Here is a 23,523-nt window from a genome sequence, read left to right as displayed (position 1 = left end):
TTGTGTGTTGGCAGCTTCCTGTATCAAAGCATCTGCAGTGACTGTCTGCATCATGTTGCCATTTAGCTGGTGTCATCACTGTGCCACTTGCGTTCATTCCACAATTTGTACAAAAGGAAAGCATACCACAGTCATCCTGCAAATTCTGCAAGTGTGTGGTAAGCTGTCAGAATCCCTTGTGTGATTTGTTTATCATGAGATTGTGTTTGGCATACAATTTCTCAATAGATGTAGTCCTTCTGAAACACAAAGGAAATTCCCCTGATCAATGCAGGCTCCAAAGCTTATCAACATCTAAATGGAGACAGCTTAATTCCTCACGTTAGTATTTGGCTCAAAACCACAAAGGTTTCCTGAGAAGTTACTGTTGGTACAATTAAAAGGTTCCAGCTTTTCCTTCTACTGTCTGTCATCTCAGTGTATAAGCAAGTGCCATGTGGCTGCATCTTAATCACGTGCAAGCTGGAGGGCCAGCCGTTGAAAGCCTGTCTCAGTTCATAGATGGGAGAGATTGTAATATTTTAACATTTCCTGCTGCCAAGTTGCTAAGCAATAAAACTATCTTGGCACTCTGCTGCCAGTTCATCAGGAGGAACTACTTCAGTTTTGCTCTGTCTCTTGATGAAACAAATGGAAGGCAGCTGCACCAAAAGGCCCTTCAGGAACATGTTGCCAAACAAATCCCCACAACTTTCACCCCTTCGAATAGCTAACAGAGAGGGCCTGACACAGAGACAACTCATGTATGCATCAGCATAGAAATCAAGTCTTAAATAATACTGATAAAATTACACAAATATTAGCTCATTATAATTCTAGCCTCATGCTGCCTTTCCATATCCCCATCTCCAAGGAATACATAAATGTGACAGTTTCTCTGCTAAAGATATCTTTCATTTCAATGTCAAACTAAAGTCAGACATACTCATAGAAACATGGGCTAAATTAAATATACATTTCTACTTGCTTTTTACCCATTTTAAGAAGTTTGATTTCTTGAGTAATGTCATGGAAGTGCCATCTTGACAATTTAAATAAAAAATATAAATAAAACCATGTAATAAGTGTGACACAGTATATATGTATATGTATATATATGGTAACAGCATATATTTTTCAGAACTCATTTAGTGTACGTCTGTATATTTCTGAGTATTTGAACTTAGGTATACATAAGCCAAGAAAATTAGAACCTAGAATCTACAAGTTTTCACATTTCATTATCATCATCATCATCATCATCATCATCATCATTTTATTATAAACTCAATCAGATCTTGAGTATGTTGAGGTAAGTTCTTCCCATACCTGAGATGTAAGAATCTGTCTACCAAATGTCTTCTTTTTCTTTATTAAGAATTTTTTTTATTCATTTTACATACCAACCACAGATGCCCCCTCTCACCTCCTCCTACTCCCTCCCCAGCCTGCTCTCCCCGCCACCAAGACATCCAAAAAGATCCATCCCTGGTACATGAACTGACTTTTTGGAGCCCATTATCTATGGTGGAACAACTTGCACAGCCTTGATGCATGGGAAAGGGGCTTAGACCTGCCTCAAATGAATGTTACAAATGTCTTAATTAAAGGATTCTGATTTGGAAGAGCCCCTTGGGGGTTAAGACAAATGAATTTAAAGGAAAAAAAAAATTGTGCAAAGTCATACAGTTCTGCAGATTATACACTTGAAACTTATTCATGTGCAACATATCTCTCTTGCCTTGGAGATGTCGTGTTCTTCTTTTTGTCCAGAGTGATCTGAGCTGTCTGTGACTCACCTTTAAATTTTTCCTGGATCACACTAGGTAAGACTAGAACATATGACACAAGGACCAAAGAGAACACGTTCTGAATTTTCTTTATAATACATCGCTCCCTTACTTTACCAAATCTTGATTCCTCACTAACCTGTAATCTCTACAAGAGCTGAATTGAATGTTGGATGTTTAGCCGATAGCTAGACAGAATCTCAAGGAATATCCTCTATGGCCAATCAATTGGCTGGGCCCTGAGGACAAAGTGATATATTCAGATGTCATGGTCTGTCTATTACTGGCCTTGCCTCTGAGAAAAGTGAACAAAGAGATACAAACAGATCAATTATAACAGTTGTAAAATCCATGCAGGGTCAGTGGAGTATTCAAATAAGTAAATAGAATGTTTAAGTCTGGTGAGAGAGGCAGGTGAATGTTTAAGGAGCTGCATTGGGTGCTTAAGATAAAAAGACTTTATCAATAAGAGAAAGCCACCAGGCTACAAGATATACAGAGCAAAAACACACAGAATTTGGAAACATAGAAACCCATTCTTTGAGGAAAGACAGCCCCAGTCAACGTTAACCTGCCAGGTTTGCATGTTAAATAGCTGGTGGGTGGGGACTTTTCCCTTTGGATTCCTGTGAAAGAATTAGGCTATGTTAAGTAGAGAGATGATATAGAAAAATCTGTGACTTGGAGATAGTGTTAATGGAATAATAGAGAATGAATCAACCAGAAATTTTCACAAAATAATAGAGAATCGACCAGAAATATTTGGGGTTTTAAATTACCACCATTTAGAAGAGTGTTGTTTGTTTGTTTAATCTGTTGCTTTAGCTAAAAAGATAATCACTTAAACATTACTCATTGGCTCCTGCAATGAGAGATTAAGTGGATAGTTGGAATATAAATGGAAACAAAGAACATTGGAGAATGTGAATCTGTATTTAATTATCAGACTTGAGTTTAGAGATCTGGGAATTTAAGTATTTCTAAGACATGTTAGTGGATATGATAATAATCTATTTTTTGCACACAATACATTGTGATCATATTCTTTCCTTCCTCCAGCTCCTCCCAGATACTACTGAAATCTCTACCCAACTCTCTTGATGTTGTTTTTCTCTCCCTGTTTCAAAAACTAATAGCAACAAAGAAAAAAAAAAAAACAAGCAAAAAAAAAATGCAGTAAGACAAAATTGTCAAACCAGAACACTGAGTACACAAAATAACATGGAGTCAATTTTGTATTGCCCAACTTCTCCTAGACATGGGCCCAGATCTGAAATATGCTTAACATACCCAATTGCACCTCACTGGTAAAAACTGATTTTCCCTTTCCTTTCCAATATGTATCAATTGCAAATAGCTTATTTGTTTGAGTTGTGACTTTACGTCCACTTCTGTTTCTTAGTGCTAGGATTTTGCCTGAGTTGAATTTGTGCAGGTTTGGTGAGTATTGTCATAGTTCCTTTGAGTTCCTATATGGTTAAGTCCTGTTGTATATGAAAGACACTGTTCCCTAGGATCAATCTATCATCTGTGACTCTTACAATCTTTCTAGCTCCTCTTTTGTGCAGATTCTTGAGCCTTGAATAGAGGAATTAGACAAATGCATCCTGTTTAGTGCAGAGTGATCCAAAATGACTGGGTTTTTAAAACCAATTTCTAGCAGAAAATAAATTTGGGGGTTTATCAATATATAAAGGGATATTAGTTAGGTTTATTATTGCTGTGATGTAAAAAAAAAAAAAAATGACTAAAAGCAACCTGAAGAAGAAAGGGTTTATTTGACTCATACAGTCTGAATGACATGTCATGGAAGGAAGCCAAGGCATGAACATAGATTGGGCAGAAACCTGGAAAGAAGTAGATGTAGAGGCTATGGAAGAATATTATTTACTGGCTTGCTCTTTATGGCTGCCTCAACCTGCTTTCGGATGGAACCCAAAAGCACAAGCCTTTTGGTTTCCCACACACGCTATGGGCTGAATCCTCCTCTATCAATCATTAACTCAGAAAATTCCCTACATAATTGCCTGCCTACAGCCAAACTTATGTATGCATTTTCTCAACTAAGATTACCTCCTTATTGAGAATTCCAGGTTGTTGCAAATTGACAAAATAAAAATCTAGCCGACCCCAAGAGACAATTATGAGGTCAACAAATATTACAGCATAGATTAAGAGTAAACTGCTCATGTGGCACTCAAGGTCCCTGGGACAGGAATTCTTTCTTACCAGATTTATAGAAACTTCCGTCCATGCGTAAGTGTGATGATGACCTTCTACTACTCTAATAAGTGTGAATTATAGAAAATACTAAATTATTTCCCCCAAAGACATAATATGCCCCCTTTAAAGTCATCTTCCAAGTAGCTAAAAAGAATTAATTTCTAAGATTGAAATCTAGTGAATCTTAAAAATAATAATCACTGGATCAAATCCAGTATGTTTCCAGGAAATAAGTAGATTGAATAGAAATCTAACCCAGCTAATGATGGGAAAGAGATAATTGATTTATATTACTGTCAGCTTAAATTATTTTAGATTGTCTAGTTTTAATTATAACAGCATTAGTTATGGTTTTATGTATGTATAAAATAAAAACAAATGTGAAATCATATTACTTTTGGCATCATGATCAATGCCTTAAGATCTGACATCGATTTGGCAATATAGGTAAAAGAAAAATTTGATGGAAATGTGCTATGGAAAAGTTTCTTTGCCAGGTTCAAATTTAAATAGCAGGTTGGTCTATCTGGTAGCAGTTACATAAAGGTTCTTGTAAATTCAGTAACTTTTTTTGGGGGGGGAAGGAGGAAAGGGTTTATTTGGCTTACACTTTTGTATCACTGTTCATCATCAAAAAATCAGGACAGGAACTCAAACAGGGTAGAAACCTGGAGGCAGGAGCTGATGCAGAGGCCACAGAAGGATGCTGCTTGCTGGCTTGCTTCCTATGGCTTGTTCAGCCTGCTTTCTAAATTCAGTAACATTTGATAAAGAAACAGCAGTAATTTGTAAACCATACCTTCCCTGCTGATAATGTGATAAGAGCCATGTCTGTTCAAGTCAGAGACATCTTTTAGCACAGACTCTGAGACAACAGCTATATGAGTGCCAATGTAAATAAAGAAATTCATTTTTTTCTGCTGAGTAGTACTCCATTGTGTATATGTACCATACTTTCTTTATCCATTCTTCAGTTGAAGGGCATCTAGGTTGTTTCCAGGTTCTGGCTAATTACAAACAATGCTGATATGAACATAGCTGAGCAAATGCCCTTGTGGTATGATTGAGCATTCCTTGGGTATATACCCAAGAGTGCTATAGCTGGGTCTTGGGGGAGATGGATTCCCAATTTTCTAAGGAAGTGCCATATTGATTTCCAAAGTGGCCATACAAGCTTGCATTCCTACCAACAGTGGAGGAGAGCTCCCCTTGCTCCACATCCTCTCCAGCATAAACTGTCTTCTGTGTTTTTGATCTTAGCCATTCTGACAGATGTAAGGTGGCATCTCAGAGTCATTTTTATGTGCATTTCCCAGATAATTAGGGATGTTGAGCAATTCCTTAAATGTCTTTCAGCCATTTGAACTTCCTCTGTGGAGAATTCTCTGGTTAGTTCTGGATAAGTAAGCCAACTGAATAGCTTGAACTGTTTGGGAGGTACCCAGGCAGTGGGCCCCGGACCTGTCCTTAGTGCATGAGCTGGCTGTTTGGAACCTTGGGCTTTCACAGGGTCACTTTGCTCAGCCTGGAAGGAGGGGACTGGACCTGCTTGTACTGAATCCACCAGGTTTAAATGAATCCCCAGGGGAGTCTTGGCCCTGGAGGAGGTGGGAATGGAGGGGAGGGGCTGGGGGGAAGGCAGGGTTAGGGGTGGCAGGGGGGAGGACAGGGGAACCCATGATGGATATGTAAAATTAAAACACAAATATAATTTTTAAAAAAAGAAATTCATTTTTTAAATTATTATACTTAATTATGATTACCTGATAGCAGGACCATGAATTTGCCATATATGGCCGAGACTTGATATTATAAATTTGTTCCTAAATTTTATCCTTTACTTTCTTGACATCCCCCAAAATATCTATTGCTTCTGTAGTATAAAGGTGAATCCTCTGTGTCAACAGGATTTAGAATCACTATAGGAACATTTTCTGGGCATGCCCAGGTCAGTCCAGAAATAAGTGACTGAGGGGAGAAGACCCTCACTGGGCACCATGCCATGGGCTGAAGTACAGGCCATAATGCACAGGAAAAAGTGAACTCCTCAGTCCTCACTTGATATTAGATGCATGTGCCTGCCTGAGTCCCATTCCTGCTATGACAGTTAGAGCTGCTCTCCATGTGGTTTCTGCCATGGTTGCTGTCCTTTCTACAGAGACAAGATAGACCCTTCCTTCCTCATGTACTTTGTACACAGAGTTACACGCTGAACCTGAGTACACACATGCAAATATCAATCAATGAATGAGTAATTTGGGGTAAAAGGTAATTATTTAAGAGATTTCATTCCAGTGTAATGTAATTATTGAAATATTTTTTAAATGTGTCTCAGTAATTCTTTTCATATATAAGATAATACAGTATCTAAATCACTGGCTCCCAACCTGTGGGTCATGACCCTTTGAGGACTGAACAACCCCTATGCAAACATCACATATCAGATATCCCGCATACAACATAATTACATTACAATTTAGAACAGTAGCAAAATTACAATTAAGAAGTCACAGCAAGAAGAATTTTATAGTTGGGTGTGACCACAACATAAGAAACTGTATCAAAGGGTTGCAGCATTAGGAAGATTGAGAACCACTGTTCTAGATTCTTAGGGAAAATAATTAAAGACTTCAATAAGAAAAATAAATATCTTAATAACTTTCACATTCTATGTTTTCTCATGATTTACACTGTTTTTTTATAATATAAAGGGCACCAATTTTATTAATTATCCTTCAATTATGCATGTCTCTTTTCTTGATGCATAATTTTATCTCTTTCTTTTTACTTGTTCTTAAAAGCTTTGGATAATTCAGAGCTTTCTTTCAATTGTCCTTAAAACTTATTGATATTTTCCCCATTATTGCTCATGCAATAATGACTACATCCGCTAAATCTATTGACTTCATTCAGAAGATCATGAGTCTACTCATCCGATTGCTCATTCTGAAAGCAGAGCAAATCACTATTCTCTCACCTGAAATAGTACGTTAATAGAATTTGCTTCTATATAGTCTTCTACTCTTGTTCCCTGTAATTATTTCTTCCTTCTGCTATGGCTATTTTAAATGATAAATCAGATTTCATATCATCTCCTGCCTTCCACCTTCTGTCTCTTTCACATTATACCTTAGAGTTTGTTGCTCAGTGTGACTGGTTAGAATGGATGATCCAGTGGATGCCTCGGTCTGGATGTAATTGACTTCTCTCTCTCTAGCTTCTGCACTCCGGTTTCCTAACTCTCCTTGACCTTAACTATCGAGCTGAGTCCTCTCTACAACTCCAATATGCTGCCTTCTGACAAAACAACAATATTATAATATTAACTACAAGAAATTCCTCTCCCTTTTAATGTTCAGATACTCAATTCAATGAAACTCTATCATCTGTTTCTCTCACTTTTATTATTTTTATCACTATTTCTATAACATTCTTCCTTTACTCATTTCCTTCTTTTCTCTCCCCATCCCTTTTTCCTTCCCTTAATAATGTGAAATACAAAGGTTCACAACAACTATTCCTATTTAGTAACTTAAGAACATTTAATCAATATTTTTGTTTGTCCATTACCAATAGATTTTATTGTGTGATTCAGGTTCAAGGACATACGTGTGTTGTATAAATTCAATAGTTAGTAACTGATCAATTACACTACACACATACACACAATCAGAATGTAGTACTCCACAAAATTTTCCTGTAATTTCAGGTGTGGGAAGTTTTGTTTAAATTACAGAAAGAAAAATATGCTAAGAAAGTCTGACTGAAGCAGAGCCATGCTTTGTTGTTTTATTGAGTGATATTGAGACTCTGAGTAGTTAAATTGTCTTTCTAGAGAGGGAGGGTTCAGAGAAAATGGTGATGTCACCCAAGCTTTCTTTACCTTCATGCCAAGACAATCTCATATTTGAATATCTGTGTCCTTCAATGGTGATCAAAGTATACTATATTTAAAATTGTATGAAATTAATTATGAATTGTATGTTTATACAAACTGTGAATCTCTTACCCATGTTTTGCTTCTTGCCAATATTTGTAGTCCTTCCTATGAACAAATATAATTCTAGAATCATTTAGTCCATTTAAATAGGAGTAGAAATAAAACAAAGAAACATGAGGAGGCTAACAAAACATAGTGTCAAAATGAATGTGAGTCTATAAAATGAAGTTCTTTATTTCTGAAGTAGTATGAACTTGCTGGAAGCCTTAACCTAAAAAGAAATATATATTTTCAATGCAATTACACCATTAGGAACAAATATCTGTTAACATAAAGAAACAATTGATGAAGGGTTGAATTAATATTCACAAGGATGACTAGATAGAAGTTGTAAGATATGAGATGAGAATATACATATTTAAGAATCATAGCACAGACAAGAGATTCAGTTCAAACGCATTCTAACTTGGTGTAGTGTAAGAGAAACAAAGTGGCTGCTTGACTATTTCTACTGTATAAACCAGTTCATACCATTTAAATAGTTTCTAATATGACAAGGAGCCTATAGTATACGCATTGCTCAATATGAGTTTTAGCGGTTGCAAACACTTACTTGTAATAGCCTGTAAAACAAGTAGTATTTTAACAATAAATTTCTAATCAATATGTGTTAATGTGGTGTGTGGAACCTGTATACATTTTGAAAGCTTTGCAGAGAATCATGATACATGCTCTATATCTATCCCAATTTAAGGTTTTAAAATGCTAAAATAAATGAAATGCATCTGAATCATCTTTCTGTACTGAAATCATCAGGCAAAGTTCCTATAATGTGGCTTTAAAATCTTTGTCTTCTGAGGGATCCATTGAAATGTATCTGCTGTAAACCTTTTTATATTATCTTTATTTCCATCATAATTGATAGTTTCATATTTCCATGTAGTTTAATAATAGGTTGAATAAAACTCTTAAAGTCTTATAACACAAATTGTTTAAATTTTATATATTATTTACAATGGAATGCATAAAAATTATTTAGTAAAAATGTCTTTATAACTATATTATGATCCACATTTAATTATGTTTATTATTTTCTCATAATATCAGTCTTCTGGCTATAAAATGGAGGATATGTTTATTGAATATTTATATTTAGTGAGAAATCATTACAGGTAATATTTTATTCATTTTTCAGAGGAAGTACTTCTTATTAAAATAAATAATGGGAGAAATGTACTCCAAATCAATGATTGCTTCTAATGTTACTTAAAATAAACAAAGTCACAAACCATTCTAAATTCACATAAAGAAGTCAAGTGGCTTTCTTTTAAAACAAGTGTTGGTGTGACATTTTTATCTTCAGTGGTTTTGTTAACTTGACTTTGTATCATATGAAAGTAATAGTCTCCTGGAAAGCTGTGAATTGTCTATTTTCAAGATTTTATGAAACACGGCAGCTTAGCCAGAACCTTCAGGAAGTTCCAGGAGTGTGGCTTATTGGAAACTGGGTGTTGGAAATGAATAAAATCACTCATCTTTGGATTCTTAATTCAGTCTATTCTCATGCAAACTTAAATTTGTATACTTAGTCTTAGCTTGTCTGACATTTAACCGTTTTCGTAATTAAGTAAGATGCTACAGTCTTTATTGTTGCTATTTCCATTGTTTCCTTTATATTTCTTCTACAAAAGACCTGGTTTACTCAATTTTCAGAATCACTCCAATAGAGAACTAAGTGCATTTGATGAAAAAATTACATTTTTCCCCCTTGAGGTTTAGATGAGACACTGATTTCTTTCACTATTTATAACAAAAATCCTGTTCACTTTTGGTTATTTTTGTTGCTTTTTTTTTGTTCCTGACCTGGTTCCCAACTTTAAATTCCAGGTATATACTCAATCAGGTATATGTAGCAGATGCCACATTTGTGTTGCCAAGAAAACAGGCAGGGACTGTGTTGGTATCTCAGTGTATTAATCATGGTTTTCTAAGTAGAATTAAAGGAGAGAATATACACATATGTTAAAAGGGGCTTTATTTGAATGATTTACATACGACACACCATGGCATTCAACATTGGCTGACTCACACATTAGAGGTCCAGAATCCTGTAGTTTCTCAGTCCACAAAGCTGGTTATCCCAGCATCCTACACTGGCATTGAAGCCAAGGAGAATCACTAGTATTCAGTCTACATTGGAAGATGGAAGAGTTGGTTTGAGAATCAGTGAAGGAATTCTGAAGCAATAGAATAGAATAGATCATCATGCCATCAAGAGTGAAGGCGGGCAGACAAGAGAAAAAAATTTTTGCTTCAGTAACCTTGGACTGTTACCAGAAGATGACGCCCATATTTAGAATGGATCTTCCTACTTTAATATTCTGATTAAGGAAATTTCTAAGAGCAATGCTATTGATTGACCTATTTAAATCCACAGTCAGCCAAACCAAGATTAATAATCATAATTAGCAAAATTCTTATTTCACAATAATGAAGACATGAGTTTGTGACACTGAACTCATCTAATAAAAACAAACACAATCAACAACAAAGAGAGAAGCAGGGCGTGGTGGTAGGTAATTATCATCCTGGCTCTATGGAGTATGAAGCATAAGACTCAAAGAGCTTGCTGGCCATCAACTTTAGTCTAATTGGTGACATTCAGGTCAATAAAAAAGCCTGTGTCAAAGAATATGGATGTCAGCAGAGCCCAGCACACTGAGCCTAGGCAGGTCCAAGTCCCTCCCCACTGCACCAAGGCTGAGCAAGGCAGCACACCACAGGCACAAGATTCCCAGAAGCCTGCCCATGTTCCAGGGACAGATCCCGATCCCCCTGCCTGAGTGCCCCCAAACAGTTCGAGCCAGACAATCATCTTCAGTATCCAGAGGGCTGTTGACTCCCCATGGGAGACCTTGATTTGGGATATGTGGAGATGTGGGGATGAGGGGTGGCTGGGGAGAGAGACCTGGGGGGTGGGAGGATGGAGGAGAGAGGATCTGTGGGTGGTATATGGAGTGAGTAGAAAATTTCTTAATAAAGAAAAATGAAATTAAAAAAAGAATATAGATGTCATTGCTTAGGGTAACATCCGAGGTAATCCTTTGGCCTCTATGTGTGCACGCACAGAACTCAGACACTCATCAACGTATATAAAAATATAAGTATGAAAGCATCTTCAATATGTACACACGTACACACACACACACACACACACACACACACACACACACACACACACACACATGAAAAAAAGTACCATATTGCAATCACCCTGATTCACCCTGCTATCATAAAAAGGTGACAATTTTTAGAAAACATCATAAATAGAATCTATCAGGCAGTGATCAGGCTACCTATGGTACTTTTCCAGTATGTCTGTTATCTGTCCTTTTTTCTCTCCTAGCTTTGATTCCTTCAAGTGCACAAGTCATGCTATATCTGTGCTTTTGATTTTTCTAATAGTGTGCCAATTGCCCCAGGACTATGTTCCTATGTCCTACCACCTCCATAGACAGGACACACTTAATTCCTGGCTCTCCAGCTGGCAGCCTGCTGTTCACTTGGACTTCACTATGCCAGCTGTCTACCCCTTTGAGGTTCATCTACCTGTCATTTCAGCCATCTGCAGTTAAAAGCCTTCTTTTCAAATTGCCTTGTGTATTTGGGCGTCAGTTTGAGTGATTTACTTATTTTTCTTCACATAATCCTTATAGTCCAGGGTTACAGATCCTGTGTGATGGCTATCCACATTCTGTCATTGATATTACCAAGGATTTGACTTTATTGTTTCTCCTTCAGATGTCAGGGATGATTTTAAGAGGTAACTTGATCAGAGTCACACAGCAGAGATGGGGACGCATTAGTAAGTGACTTCATTTTAAGAACTCCTGTGGCAAATCATCTCCAATTTAACACCTTAAAGTATAAGAAATATATTTTCTCAGTGGGTAGAAGTCAAAAGCCTGTAATCAAGATGTCTCTGTTTTTTGTTTTTGTTTTTGTTTTTCTGTACACTGGAGGCAAATCTATTCCATTTGCCTCATAGCATTGGTGGGTACTAGGTAAGATCATCACTCTTTTTTCCTACTCAGTCATCATGTGGCCATCATATATGTTAGTTTTCTGGGCCTCTGTACCCTATTTTAATTTATTTCTCCTATAAAGTCCGTAATTATTATGCCTAGTGTTCACATTTTCTAAGAGGATGTCAACTATCTTAGGATAAAATATGCACATGTCTTCTAGGAAAATGCAATTCAACCTATTAAAATGCCTGACTTTCAGTTGCCGGCTAAGTCACCAATACAATAAGCCATATGGCAATGTTTCACTTGAGGATTCCCTTTCCAAGACTGGCTCTGGGGTTCACCACATGGTTTCACTGCATTTATTTCACATGCAAAACTTTGTGTCTGTAGACTTGATTTCAAACAATGCTTAGCAAGAATTTATAGAAAATCTGTAATGTTACAAAATCATCCTGTCACATTAAGTCATGTGGTCCCCTGTTTATACATATTTTTTTTTCTTCCCTCATCGACCCCTAGAATGCCATCCTGTAGGATGCATAACAGTAACTACAGAGACACACTTGATTCACAAGCTGATGGAATTCACTAACAAAGCATAAAATCCTCAGCATATATTGAACAAATCTAATGCAGAGGGTGATTTATTCAATAAACTTTCCATTCAAATTTGTACAAACATATTGGACTTTAGAATCTGGAAGTAACCTTACTCACATGTGTGTCTTCTCTGGTATGAGTCTCCTACATACAATTTTTTTTTTTTTATCTTGTATCCCTTTGTGAGGCCATGGTCTTATTAACTACCACTCTTCAATTCAATAACTGTTCTCATTAAATAAAAAGTGTGTTACTACTTGTTACATATTTAGTACCACTTTTCCAACTGGCATTTTGTGTGTGTTAGTATTTTTTTTCAAACAAATTCAAGCCTCTTATGTAAAATGCATAATAGCATCATTAGAGTTGTTTAACCCATTTGATTATGCACTCAAAGATTCAAAGGCTAAAATACAAATAGAAAACATGATCCAAATATATTATCTAAAGCATATATATATATATATATATATATATATATATATATATATGTATGTGTGTGTGTGTGTGTGTGTGTGTGTGTGTGTGTGTGTGTATGTGTGTGTGTTATATAACTAGGTAGTGTGTTCTTAGTTATCAGAGAAAAAAATGTTTTATAAAAATTGAGAAATAAATGAACTTGTTCCTAGCTCTATAGTTACAAAGAACTGTATCAGTATTCCATTTTTTATATTAATTTTTATCACAATAGAACAATTTTTATAAGGTATAAAAGTAGAGCAGACAGAGCTGAGGCTATATGATTTAATATATATTTTTACTGGTGTTCTTTGGTTACACAAACAATATAGTATCTTTCCTAAGTGGACAAATCAGGAAAGAGACTTCTGAATATTTTCAGTCCTAAGAACATGTGCAGAGTGATAGCAACAGATGGAACTTTGCCAGCTATGATTTGCTGTGGAACATTCTCTGTACACTGTGAATATGTATTTCTCTCCTTGTTTTAGAAAAAGCTGACTGGCCAATAGCTGAACAAAAATCTAAACTGAGAGTGATGGGATGAGGATGGGTGGAGTCAGAGAGTTCTTAAGCAGACACACAGAGAGCAAGGTGGGTACGTGGTATTGAGAAAAGGGACCAAACCATGTGGCAAAGTATGGATAAGAAATATTGGTTAATTTAAGTGTAAGAGTTAGCTAGTAACAAACTTGAGCTGAGCATTTATAATTAATATAAGTCTGTGTGTGGTAATTTGGGAAGCAGCTGCTGGTTATTTGGGAGCAAGCTGTCCAGACATGAAAACTCCACCTACAATGACTGTTCCATATAAGGCAGTTTTGTCTTTTTTTTTTTTTTTTTCTTTCAGAGCTGAGGACCAAACCCAGGGCCTTGGGCTTGCTAGGCAAGTGCTCTACTACTGAGCTAAATCTCCAACCCCGCAAGGCAGTTTTGTACACTACACAGAGGGCCTTTAAGTGACTTTCTTTTAGTAAGGAAATAAGATTTTAGTATCTTTTTTTTTTTTTTATGGTTTTTCGAGACAGGGTTGCTCTGTGTAGTTTTGCACCTTTCCCAGAACTCACTTGGTAGCCCAGGCTGGCCTTGAACTCACAAAGATCCACCTGCCTCTGCCTCCCGTGTGCTGGGATTACTGGCATGCACCACCACTGCCTGGCTAGATTTTAGTACCTCATACACATCCATAATTGTGTACTGATAGCTTATGATTTGTTAATTCTTTACAGTAATTAATCTATTTCATATTTATGTCTATGTATGAATCCATACACGTTCTTTTGGTCACCAGAAAATTCATTCAATAAAAACAAACTTATTTGCAGTCAGTTTAGCAGTGGTCAAATATTTGAACTTGACAGCCAATCTGTAATCATAGATTTTTTTTTTGCTTCTGTATCATTTGTAAAATATTAAAGAATATTAAAGCAAAACAAAAGGCAAATCCTGGATCTTACATAAAAAGTTTTAACATATAGAAAAATTAAAAGGCAATAAAGAACATTTTCGGGAAATGGAAGCTGAGTACATGAGATTAGCAAAGACTCGGTAGGGTGTGATTTTAAAACAGGAAGTACAATTCAAATTTGATACACCATTCCATGAAGGGTAGATAAAATTCTTCATCTGATTTTGTGACAAGTCAAAATCTTTTCTAAAAGGGTTGGGTTCCCTTCAATCTTTTTACACTTTATCCTCTGAGTATTGAAATCAGTACTTCCTAAATTAAGAGCATGTTAGGAATGTAGGTCCTCATTTACCTAATTGCAGAGAAAATTAATTTACAGCAATTTTTCCCCCAGAAGCAATTGCAAGAATGAAAATTATACATCCAGAAAAGCTGTGGTTCAGGGATTTTTAAAGGAGAATGGAAAAATAGCCTTGTTAGTGGAACTGGAAACCATTAAGATCAACTCATTTAACAACTAGAACTTATTGATTATTTTATTCAAATAAAAAGACTTGGAAAATAGAATATTCTGGTGCACACATGATCAGATTTAATTAACTGAGCTTTAAACACTAATAGTCATGAACCAAGCAGGTTTGAAGAGCAGTTACATAATATTTTGTTTCAATATCTGACTTATTTCAGTTACAGAATGTTTCATGTTTAATCCACACTGCCATAGAAGGTAGGCTTTACTTTTGTAGACTGAGTGATATTTCATTGGGTATTTCTACTACATTTCTTATCTAGCCACTGACAAATAATTCAGTTGTCTCCATGACTAATCTGTAGCAGATACTGTAGGTTTAAGCATGGAGAAGTAAAAAATATTTAAGTAGGAATACAGTGCCTAATACAGTAGGTGCTAAATATGTATTAATGAATACTTAAGTTTAAATTATTCAATGGGATGAGCTGAAGGAGGAAAAATATGTTCAACATATTTTGTCTACATTTTTAAATAGTAAAAATTAATGAAATACTCATTGCATCCTTAAAAGTAGTCAAGATAGAAAAATCAACTTATGGTTCCATCAATGGATGTGAGAATGAAGAATATCAAGTTCTTATAAAATGGGACGTAACTTAAACTTAAACCTAAGGGCAATCATTTCATTTGTGACAACCCAGAAGGCATTATTTGAACTAAATAGTCCAAAAACAGATAGACAATAAATTGAATGGTAACTATCATTTAATTATGGTATCTATAGGCTAATTAAATTGTAACAGGGAAGAGCCTCATGTAGAATGGTGGTTACCAAGGAGAATAGGGAGGAATTCGTCAAAATGATTAGAATTTATTTTGTGCAGAGTGAATAATCTCTGTCTTTCTAAAGTAGAATGAGATCACTGCAGTTGAAAATAATGTTGTTTTTATTTAAAGTTTACTTGCAGAACATTTAATTTTTTTTTTTTTTTGCCTTACAGAAAGGAATATTTTAGGTAAGCAAAATAATTTGATCATGGTGATTATTCTTGATGCCTACGTGTAGCAAGACGTTTTATAATACATCAATATATAGGACTTTATTAAATTATACATGAATAATAAGAGGTAAATAAAATTGTCAATAATAATAATAATGATAATAATGTAACTATTTTAAATAAATATTAAGAGGGATATCCACTGAACTCTCATAATTCATATAGAACTTTATTTTTTGTTCCATTTCTTTGTGATGGATTGTTTTACCACAAATTTAGCATCTTAATATAAACTTAGTATTGTAATACTTCTTTTGGCCAAAGAGCCTTGATATGACCAATTAACTAAGCACATACTCATCAGGGAACTGATTATGGAAATCTGTGCCTACTACCCTTCCTTGATTGCTAACAACAATAGTTTTCTTGTGGTTCCTGTACAAAGGTCTTGTATTTGTAGTCATAAATGGTTGGCTTCAGGTTACACCACATAGCTGCTCCCTGACAGGATTGAAGAACCTTCTATGAAGGCTAGAATGTAAGTAGTTGGAAGAGTGCTTGTCACGCATTTTCTCGGCTAGAATACTTGAGATGGAAGATCAACCCTAAATCTGCATCATTTTAGGTGGGAAGACCCATTGTAAATTTGGTCCACACCTTCTGGTTGCAGCACAGTTCAAATGACATGAAGGAAAGAATCCTGTGCTTTTTGCCTGTTTGACTTCTCTCTCCCTGGAAAGATTATTGACCCTGTTCCCAATCCATTCCTTCCCTGGAGTTTAACCCTACTTCTCCAGGATCCCAATAAATACTGAAAACTGGCAACACTACGGGATTTACCTGGAACTCTCTCCATTACTAGTTCCTTCTGTCAGTTCATTTCTTTAAAGCATCCTCACTAATGCAGTACTCTCAAGGCCATCCTGTGATACAAAAGGGTACTGGCTCAAAACGTCAAATGAACCTTGTATATATTGAATTCTCATAATATGGTATACCTCTCCTGTAGCTCTTCAGATAATAGCAAGAGCCAGCTCTTTCTTTTTTAAAAAAACAAAGAGTTCATGTGACAAAATCATGACCAGTTTTAAGTTCAACTAAAAAGACACAGCTTCACAGCTTACAAAGTAAAATCTACTGTGTTATTATAAGCTCAGTATTAGGTAGGGTGAAGATAAACAGCAGAATGAAATACTTAAGGACAAACTTACACTGCCAACATGTGGGGAGGTTTAGTCTATAACTAAAAATCCCCAATATCATAAATGAAACAGTAAAACAAAATATTGGGAAATTGTGGTTAAAACTCGATGCCACTTTTCTAATTCAGCTCATTTTATTTCCTAACTGCATTCTAAATACTTATCATAATATCTAAAACAAGGATATCTATTTCTCCCCTCATCAAAGAAACTTTTGAAAAAAATGGGCATCAGCCATTACAAAAATCAACAACTGATCAAAATGAAGAGAACAATTATGAGATACCCAGCCGGACCCTATGCCTCCAAAGCATAAGTATATACCAAAAGGCTCAGAGAACATCACAATATGAGTTCTTGACAATATGTTTGCCTATACAAGATCTACACTGTAATTTATTTCAGCAGATTGAGATCCCAGCTTGGATCAGGTAAAAGAGTCAACCTTCAAAAGGCCTCACCCCAACATGAATATTTTTAGCACTTAATGGCTGCTGAAAGAGGATGATTAATCTTCTCCAGGAATAAAATTCCTGAAAGGTTATCCAGTTCCAAGTGTTAAGCCCTAAACATAACATATGCAAATACTCTACAGATGGCATTCATGATATGATTGACATATGTACCAGTCAATTTATATGTGAACTTCTTAAAGTAATTTAAACCTACAAAAAAAGATATATGTCCAAGCCTTTGTATGAAGAAAATTTGCTTAAGGGATGGTTAGCACTAATTAATAAAATTATTGAAAGAAGAGACATAATGTCATTTGATCATGTTATCATCTAACCATGGGCTCAGATAAAGCATAATAAAGTGTCACAGTCTATGTTTTAGAAATACATTCAAATTTCCTTGTAATTCTACATTCTGTGTGGGTGCCATGTTATGGGACAGAACAAGGGACCTAGGGTTCTTTGATGACCTTCAAAATGTTTGAAAAGAAATGTTAATATTTTACAGAAGGAAAGAAATTGATACAGAATGAGAAACAGCATGCACATCCTAAACCATAGGCAGGGGCAAAGCCAACACTGGTTTTAAAATGATTTAAAGATGCGTGTCCCTTGTGGATGTTTTATGGACTAAAATGATGTTGTTCCTTTCCAAACAGGGACTATACGATGATTCATTCTGCTGTATGGGCATTCCAGAACTTTTAATCTAATAAGCCTACATTGCCGTCAGGAATGCACCCAGGTCCCATTATTCCACTTCCTTAATGCTTGATTTGGGTGGGTAAGTCACTGCACAAATGTACCCCTAGGGGTTCCCTGAAGGTGAGCCATGCAAGCTTGCATTTTCTCTTACTAAAAAAAAATTAAAAAAGGGATGACACCATGCATCCTATTTCTGCTTTCACATACACATTTGGTAAGAATTATAGAAGTGGCAACTCACTGGCTTGGCTGCCCTAAACATTGTGTGTGAGCACACTCATTGTCCTACATTGCTCAAAAGTATTCATTTTCTAATCAATTTCAGTAGAACAACTAATCGCCTATCATAGTACCTCCAGCACTTCCTATGAGATTGCAGAAACATAAGCACAGTACAAAATGCACTCTAAAGAAAAGGGTGTGTGAGTAGCAAATAGAAACTGAATGGGGGAAGAAATGCCAAAAAGAAAGAACAGTGTCTTTTCAAAGATAAGTCAACATCATTGTTACTATGCAACAGACTGTGCCTATGCAGTCCTACTCATGTTCTAAAGGAAAATAGGCATGAAAATTGTGGAGAGCCATTATCTATACCTCATTTTGTGAGTGCACGCCTACATATGCTTAAAGAATCATAAAGAACACAGAGTATTTTCTGCTTTTTGATCATTATGAAACCACTTTAAATCATGTGCATATCTAATCTATCCAAACTATGATGGTGATCTCAAAGTATAGCATTTTATGTAGGCTGTGAAGTAGCTTGCTGGGGTTTGCTAATATTTTTAAATTTGAAATCAGTAATAGAAAGAGGACAATACACATGGGAGAAGAGAGAAGTTCTAAGGTAAAATTATAACTACATGCAATACCAAATGGTCTCCTTAACCTTTTGACACTTTAATTGTGGAACCATTTTTCACTGAGATGGCATACAATTTTTTCCATTTGCATAATGCAGCCTATGTTAATGTGTATTGATTACACAGTAATAAGATGTCAGGGTGTTGGAATTTTACCATAGTGACTGTAGAATGTATCTGTTTTCCTTCTCTCATTGTTTATTAATGAAAGAAAGACGATATGTTTTGGCAACATGTCTTTCTAGCATATGAATTTTAGTATTAACAGGTTAAAGAGTCTGGTTCAACAATGGAAAATCTAGGAGGCAGCTACATCAACAGACTTGTAAGTCTTTCACCTCTGCATTGGGGATTCTGCAAGAAAATCAATATTTCCTTTCAATGGAATGATCTAGCTGCTTATGAGAAATTTACATCTCCCTGACAGGCACTTTGTAAGGTCTGGTTCACCTGGGTCACAAGAGTCCAGATAATTTGCATCTTGAGCAATTTCTCTCTGTCCTTTGCCTGCTACAACAGAAGGAAGATTGAACCTGGCCATAAAGGGGAACTCATTATGTCTCAGCTGAGAAGAGTAATTTTGTAGGTGTTCTGACAGAGCAAGAGTATCACACAGTGATAATATTTTCTCACAGAAACCTCAGATCCATGCCTCCATGAAGAAATGGAAAGAACATACACAGGGGCACACTCAAAACTGTTGAGCTGTCATTCACCAAATATAAATGGTATGTCCTATCAAGGACACTGAATAATGAATTCAGATGGATATATAGATCACTTGCCTACAAATATACAGGAGGTAAAATATTAGGTCACTTCTCAAAAAAGTAAACTCTTCTATATTTTAGTCTGACCTTTAAATTTTAAAAGATATGAATATAAAATAAAATTTATACTATGCAATAATGAAAATTCTCATAGTGTATTTTTCTAATAATCAACTAAGCATAAGAAAAATACATAAATAGCAATAAGGCAATTCTGAACTATTTTTAATTGAAAGTAAAATTTGATAGTACTGATTACAGGCAAAATTTGAGTGAACCTATTTGAATTGGACTTGTTTCTTGGGCATCTTTCCAAACATGTATTGGGCAAAAGTTTAAAAAGCATTTTAGTTCAGTGTTTTCTCTCCAACTTAAGATTATAGGAGAATTCACAATTCTACAACAAAGTTAATATTCTAATACTCAAGAAAACAATTTTCTGTGTAAATGTCATGTATTGTCTCATTTTACTGTGTCATGTTCATGTTAATATTTGAAACCTAATTTATAAAGAAAATGGAAGTATAATTTTTAAAAGGGGGTTTGCATACCCATTTCTTTTGCTTGCACTATCCTAATTGGGAATGAATCTTTGAAAATCATTGCATTCATTTCTATTTGTGTCAAATACAAATAATAATTCCAAGTGTTAATTGAGGATCAAGTGAGTTTTCTCATCACAACATTCCAGAGCATCCTAGAGTAGCATTGGTCATAGACATCATTTGTAAAGATAAAATACTTATACCTCTTTTACATGCATTATTCAATCACAAGTTTGGTGCTCAGTGCAAAAAATAGTATTTATGGAGCATGTATTACAGTAGAACTGTCTTATTATGTAATGAGCAAGCTTTTCCTTTAACTAGCATTTGTTGGCTGAAAGAACTTTGAAGTTTCTGAAGCTAAGGTCATTGCTTACTTATGAAAACCTTAGGCAGTGGCATGGTTATACTTCACAGAGTAGAAACTTGTCTCTTTGTGTTGGGTTCCTTAAGGATAATACTATAGAGCACAAATAATAAGAGAGAAATAACAATAACATTTATATAAGATCAATGAAAATTAGAAAGTCACTTCCCCCATGTTATACAATAGATTGTTCTTTTGTACTATACATATTAATGAGTACAAGCTCTAAATTTCTCTGTAACCATTCAAAGAACTTTTCTTTCAATAAGTGTCCATCATATGGTACAATAGGTGAGAGAAAATAATGGGCTCAGCCTGATGGTCAATTTTCCACAGAAAATATTTATTTAAATAAGACAAACCAAATAAAATATAACATTGGTAGTCTTTGTTTCCTGTGCTTCCTAAGGGACACACCTATCTCCTTTGCTGGGTGTTTATACAAACTACCAGTTTATCATTTTATTTACAAGCAGTAGTTCTGCTAGTCTTTTTAAGCATAGATAGAGGAACACTACTTATAATTAAATCCCACTTTCAGATGAGGAAGAAACATGGTAATTCATGTGACTAACAGAAATGAGCCTGGAGGACAAAATCCTTTTTTTCCAGTCAAGTAAAGTTGCTATAGAAAAATCATGTGAGCCAGATAGCTGTGTCAGGAGGTACCCTTTGCCAACTTTAGTGGGTGTAGACTCTTTCTGGATACATACATATCTCTCAGAAGATTTTTGCTTTTTTTTTTAAGTTTGTCGCAAATGTGCTGTGGACATATTTTCATTTCATCTCATAACTGTGGCTCTTCTTTCACTTCCCTGCTTTCTCCCCAGAGTACTCTCATGTAGTAGTTATAAGAATTAATTGAGCATGGGTACAATTACATCATCATTCCCTCCACCACTTAGCAAGGAAACAACATTTTCCTTTAAGATGAGAAGTAACAAGTCAATGTCTTTCAGTTCTCCACTGTGTAAGTCCTGTGTGTCTACACTGACTTTAATTTTCTTCATGGGTGTCTCCCTTATCACTCTACTGTAAATTGCAAAACTGGCCCTCTTCATTCCTCAGACATTCTAGACACTTGTAGTCTATATGTTTATTGAGTTGTACTCACTTTTCCTTACGAATTACCTCTTTCTTCATATCTAATAGCAACTTCCTATCTTAAACTGATAGAACACAAGTTTCATAGCAACAGAGGTGTTACCTTTTTGCTTCACTGATATATTTCGAATAAAACACTTTAAGTGGATGCTAGTATACAGTAGAAATGCTTCTATTAAAATTTTCTAGTAGATACCTAGAGACTCCTGCCTCCCTGAGGCCAGACAGCACATCTCTGAGTTACAGTGAGGAGCACGTGTGATGTAAATTATCTTCTGTGTGCTGCATGCATGCTTCCTGTGTCCCTGTCACAGAAGAGACATCAATCACCACAAGAGTCCCCTTCCTGCACCTGCACTACTTCCATCTCCACACCATAGTGTTCTTTATAGACTATTCACTGTGCCATCTTAGGAGCTTACTTTCTCAGTGGTAATAGGTGAGCAAGTAGAATGTGTTGGAGCAAAGGCCCTCAGGAGCATTAGCAGACCAGAGTGGGAAACAAATAAATAAAAAAAAAATCTGAATCCATTTTATTGTTTGATGAATTTAAATGTGAGAGGCCAGGAGGGTTTCCTGATGGCCCACATCGAGATTGTGGAAAAGATTGTACCTTCTGGAAGAGGGCAGCATGGCCCACAGACGCTTCTGTGAACAGGTCATTTTTGTTGTTGTTGTTTTTGTTTTTGCTTTTGTTTTTTTAAAGGGATACTACAATGAATGGCTGCAGGCCAGGGCGTTCTGCATGCCTTAGTGTCCTGCCATGAGGATTCAGCCCAAGCCCTACAGCCTGGGTAAACTTCAGAAGCCCTGAAAAGATGTTGGAGCCTCAGTACCAGGAAATGAAAAGTGAAGAGATCCAGAAACCCACAACAAATGGTGTGACAGTCTCTATCATTTCAGGAGACTTGGAAATAACATGTAAGGTTTATACTCATGCACCAACCTTCTATCTAGGCTTTTAATTAGACCAAGGAGCACAGCATTCCCAGTTCATTCCTCAAGGGTGCACAAGCTTCCTTTATGCCATGTCTGGATACATATCTCTATCCTGATAATGCTTAGCAAACGTTAGAACTCCTCCCACAGTAGTGCTCGGCAAAGCTGACAGTCCCCTAGTGGGAAATAAGAACCCTAAAACAAGTCATTTTGTTGTAATTACTGGGGAGCCATTGAGAGAGGCACTTCTCCAACAAGGTCCATTTGTGATTAACAACTTTCTTAAGCAAGTTGATTCTTGATTTCAGGAATGAAAAATAAAGGGTTTGGTATGGGGGGGAGGGACCTGGCACTTCTTCAAATTTTGCCATTTGGATGGATGACTTTTCAACATGATAAATTTCCAAACCTGTCTCTGCTGTTGCATCAACGTGATAAAATGTGTTTCATAGCGAGAGCAGTCGCAATGCCTTGTACATGGGTATAAAGTTGTCAAGGAACAGATTTACTTAATTTTTAAGGGTAAATATAATCAATAGAAATTATTTTAATAGCAATCTATGTCAGATATTTCCTGGTATATGCAAATAAATATAATTGTTGACTAAAAAAAAACACTAGTAACCAATATTTCAAGTATTTCAATACATTAGTTAATTAAAAAGAATAA

General features: G+C 35.8%; 1 protein-coding gene and 1 pseudogene across 2 annotated transcripts in view; one reads left to right on the top strand and one right to left on the bottom strand.

Annotated features, from left to right (window-relative positions):
* The window catches only part of Cdh12 (cadherin 12), a 684,197-nt gene that overhangs the window by 353,365 nt on the left and 307,309 nt on the right, over window positions 1-23,523 (bottom strand). The window lies entirely within an intron of this gene.
* LOC118596188 lies at window positions 22,434-23,174 on the top strand (annotated as a pseudogene).

The sequence above is a fragment of the Onychomys torridus genome, chromosome 15 (assembly GCF_903995425.1).
Source record: "Onychomys torridus chromosome 15, mOncTor1.1, whole genome shotgun sequence".
Taxonomy (NCBI): Eukaryota; Metazoa; Chordata; class Mammalia; order Rodentia; family Cricetidae; genus Onychomys; species Onychomys torridus.
This window is presented reverse-complemented; position numbering and strand designations above follow the sequence as displayed.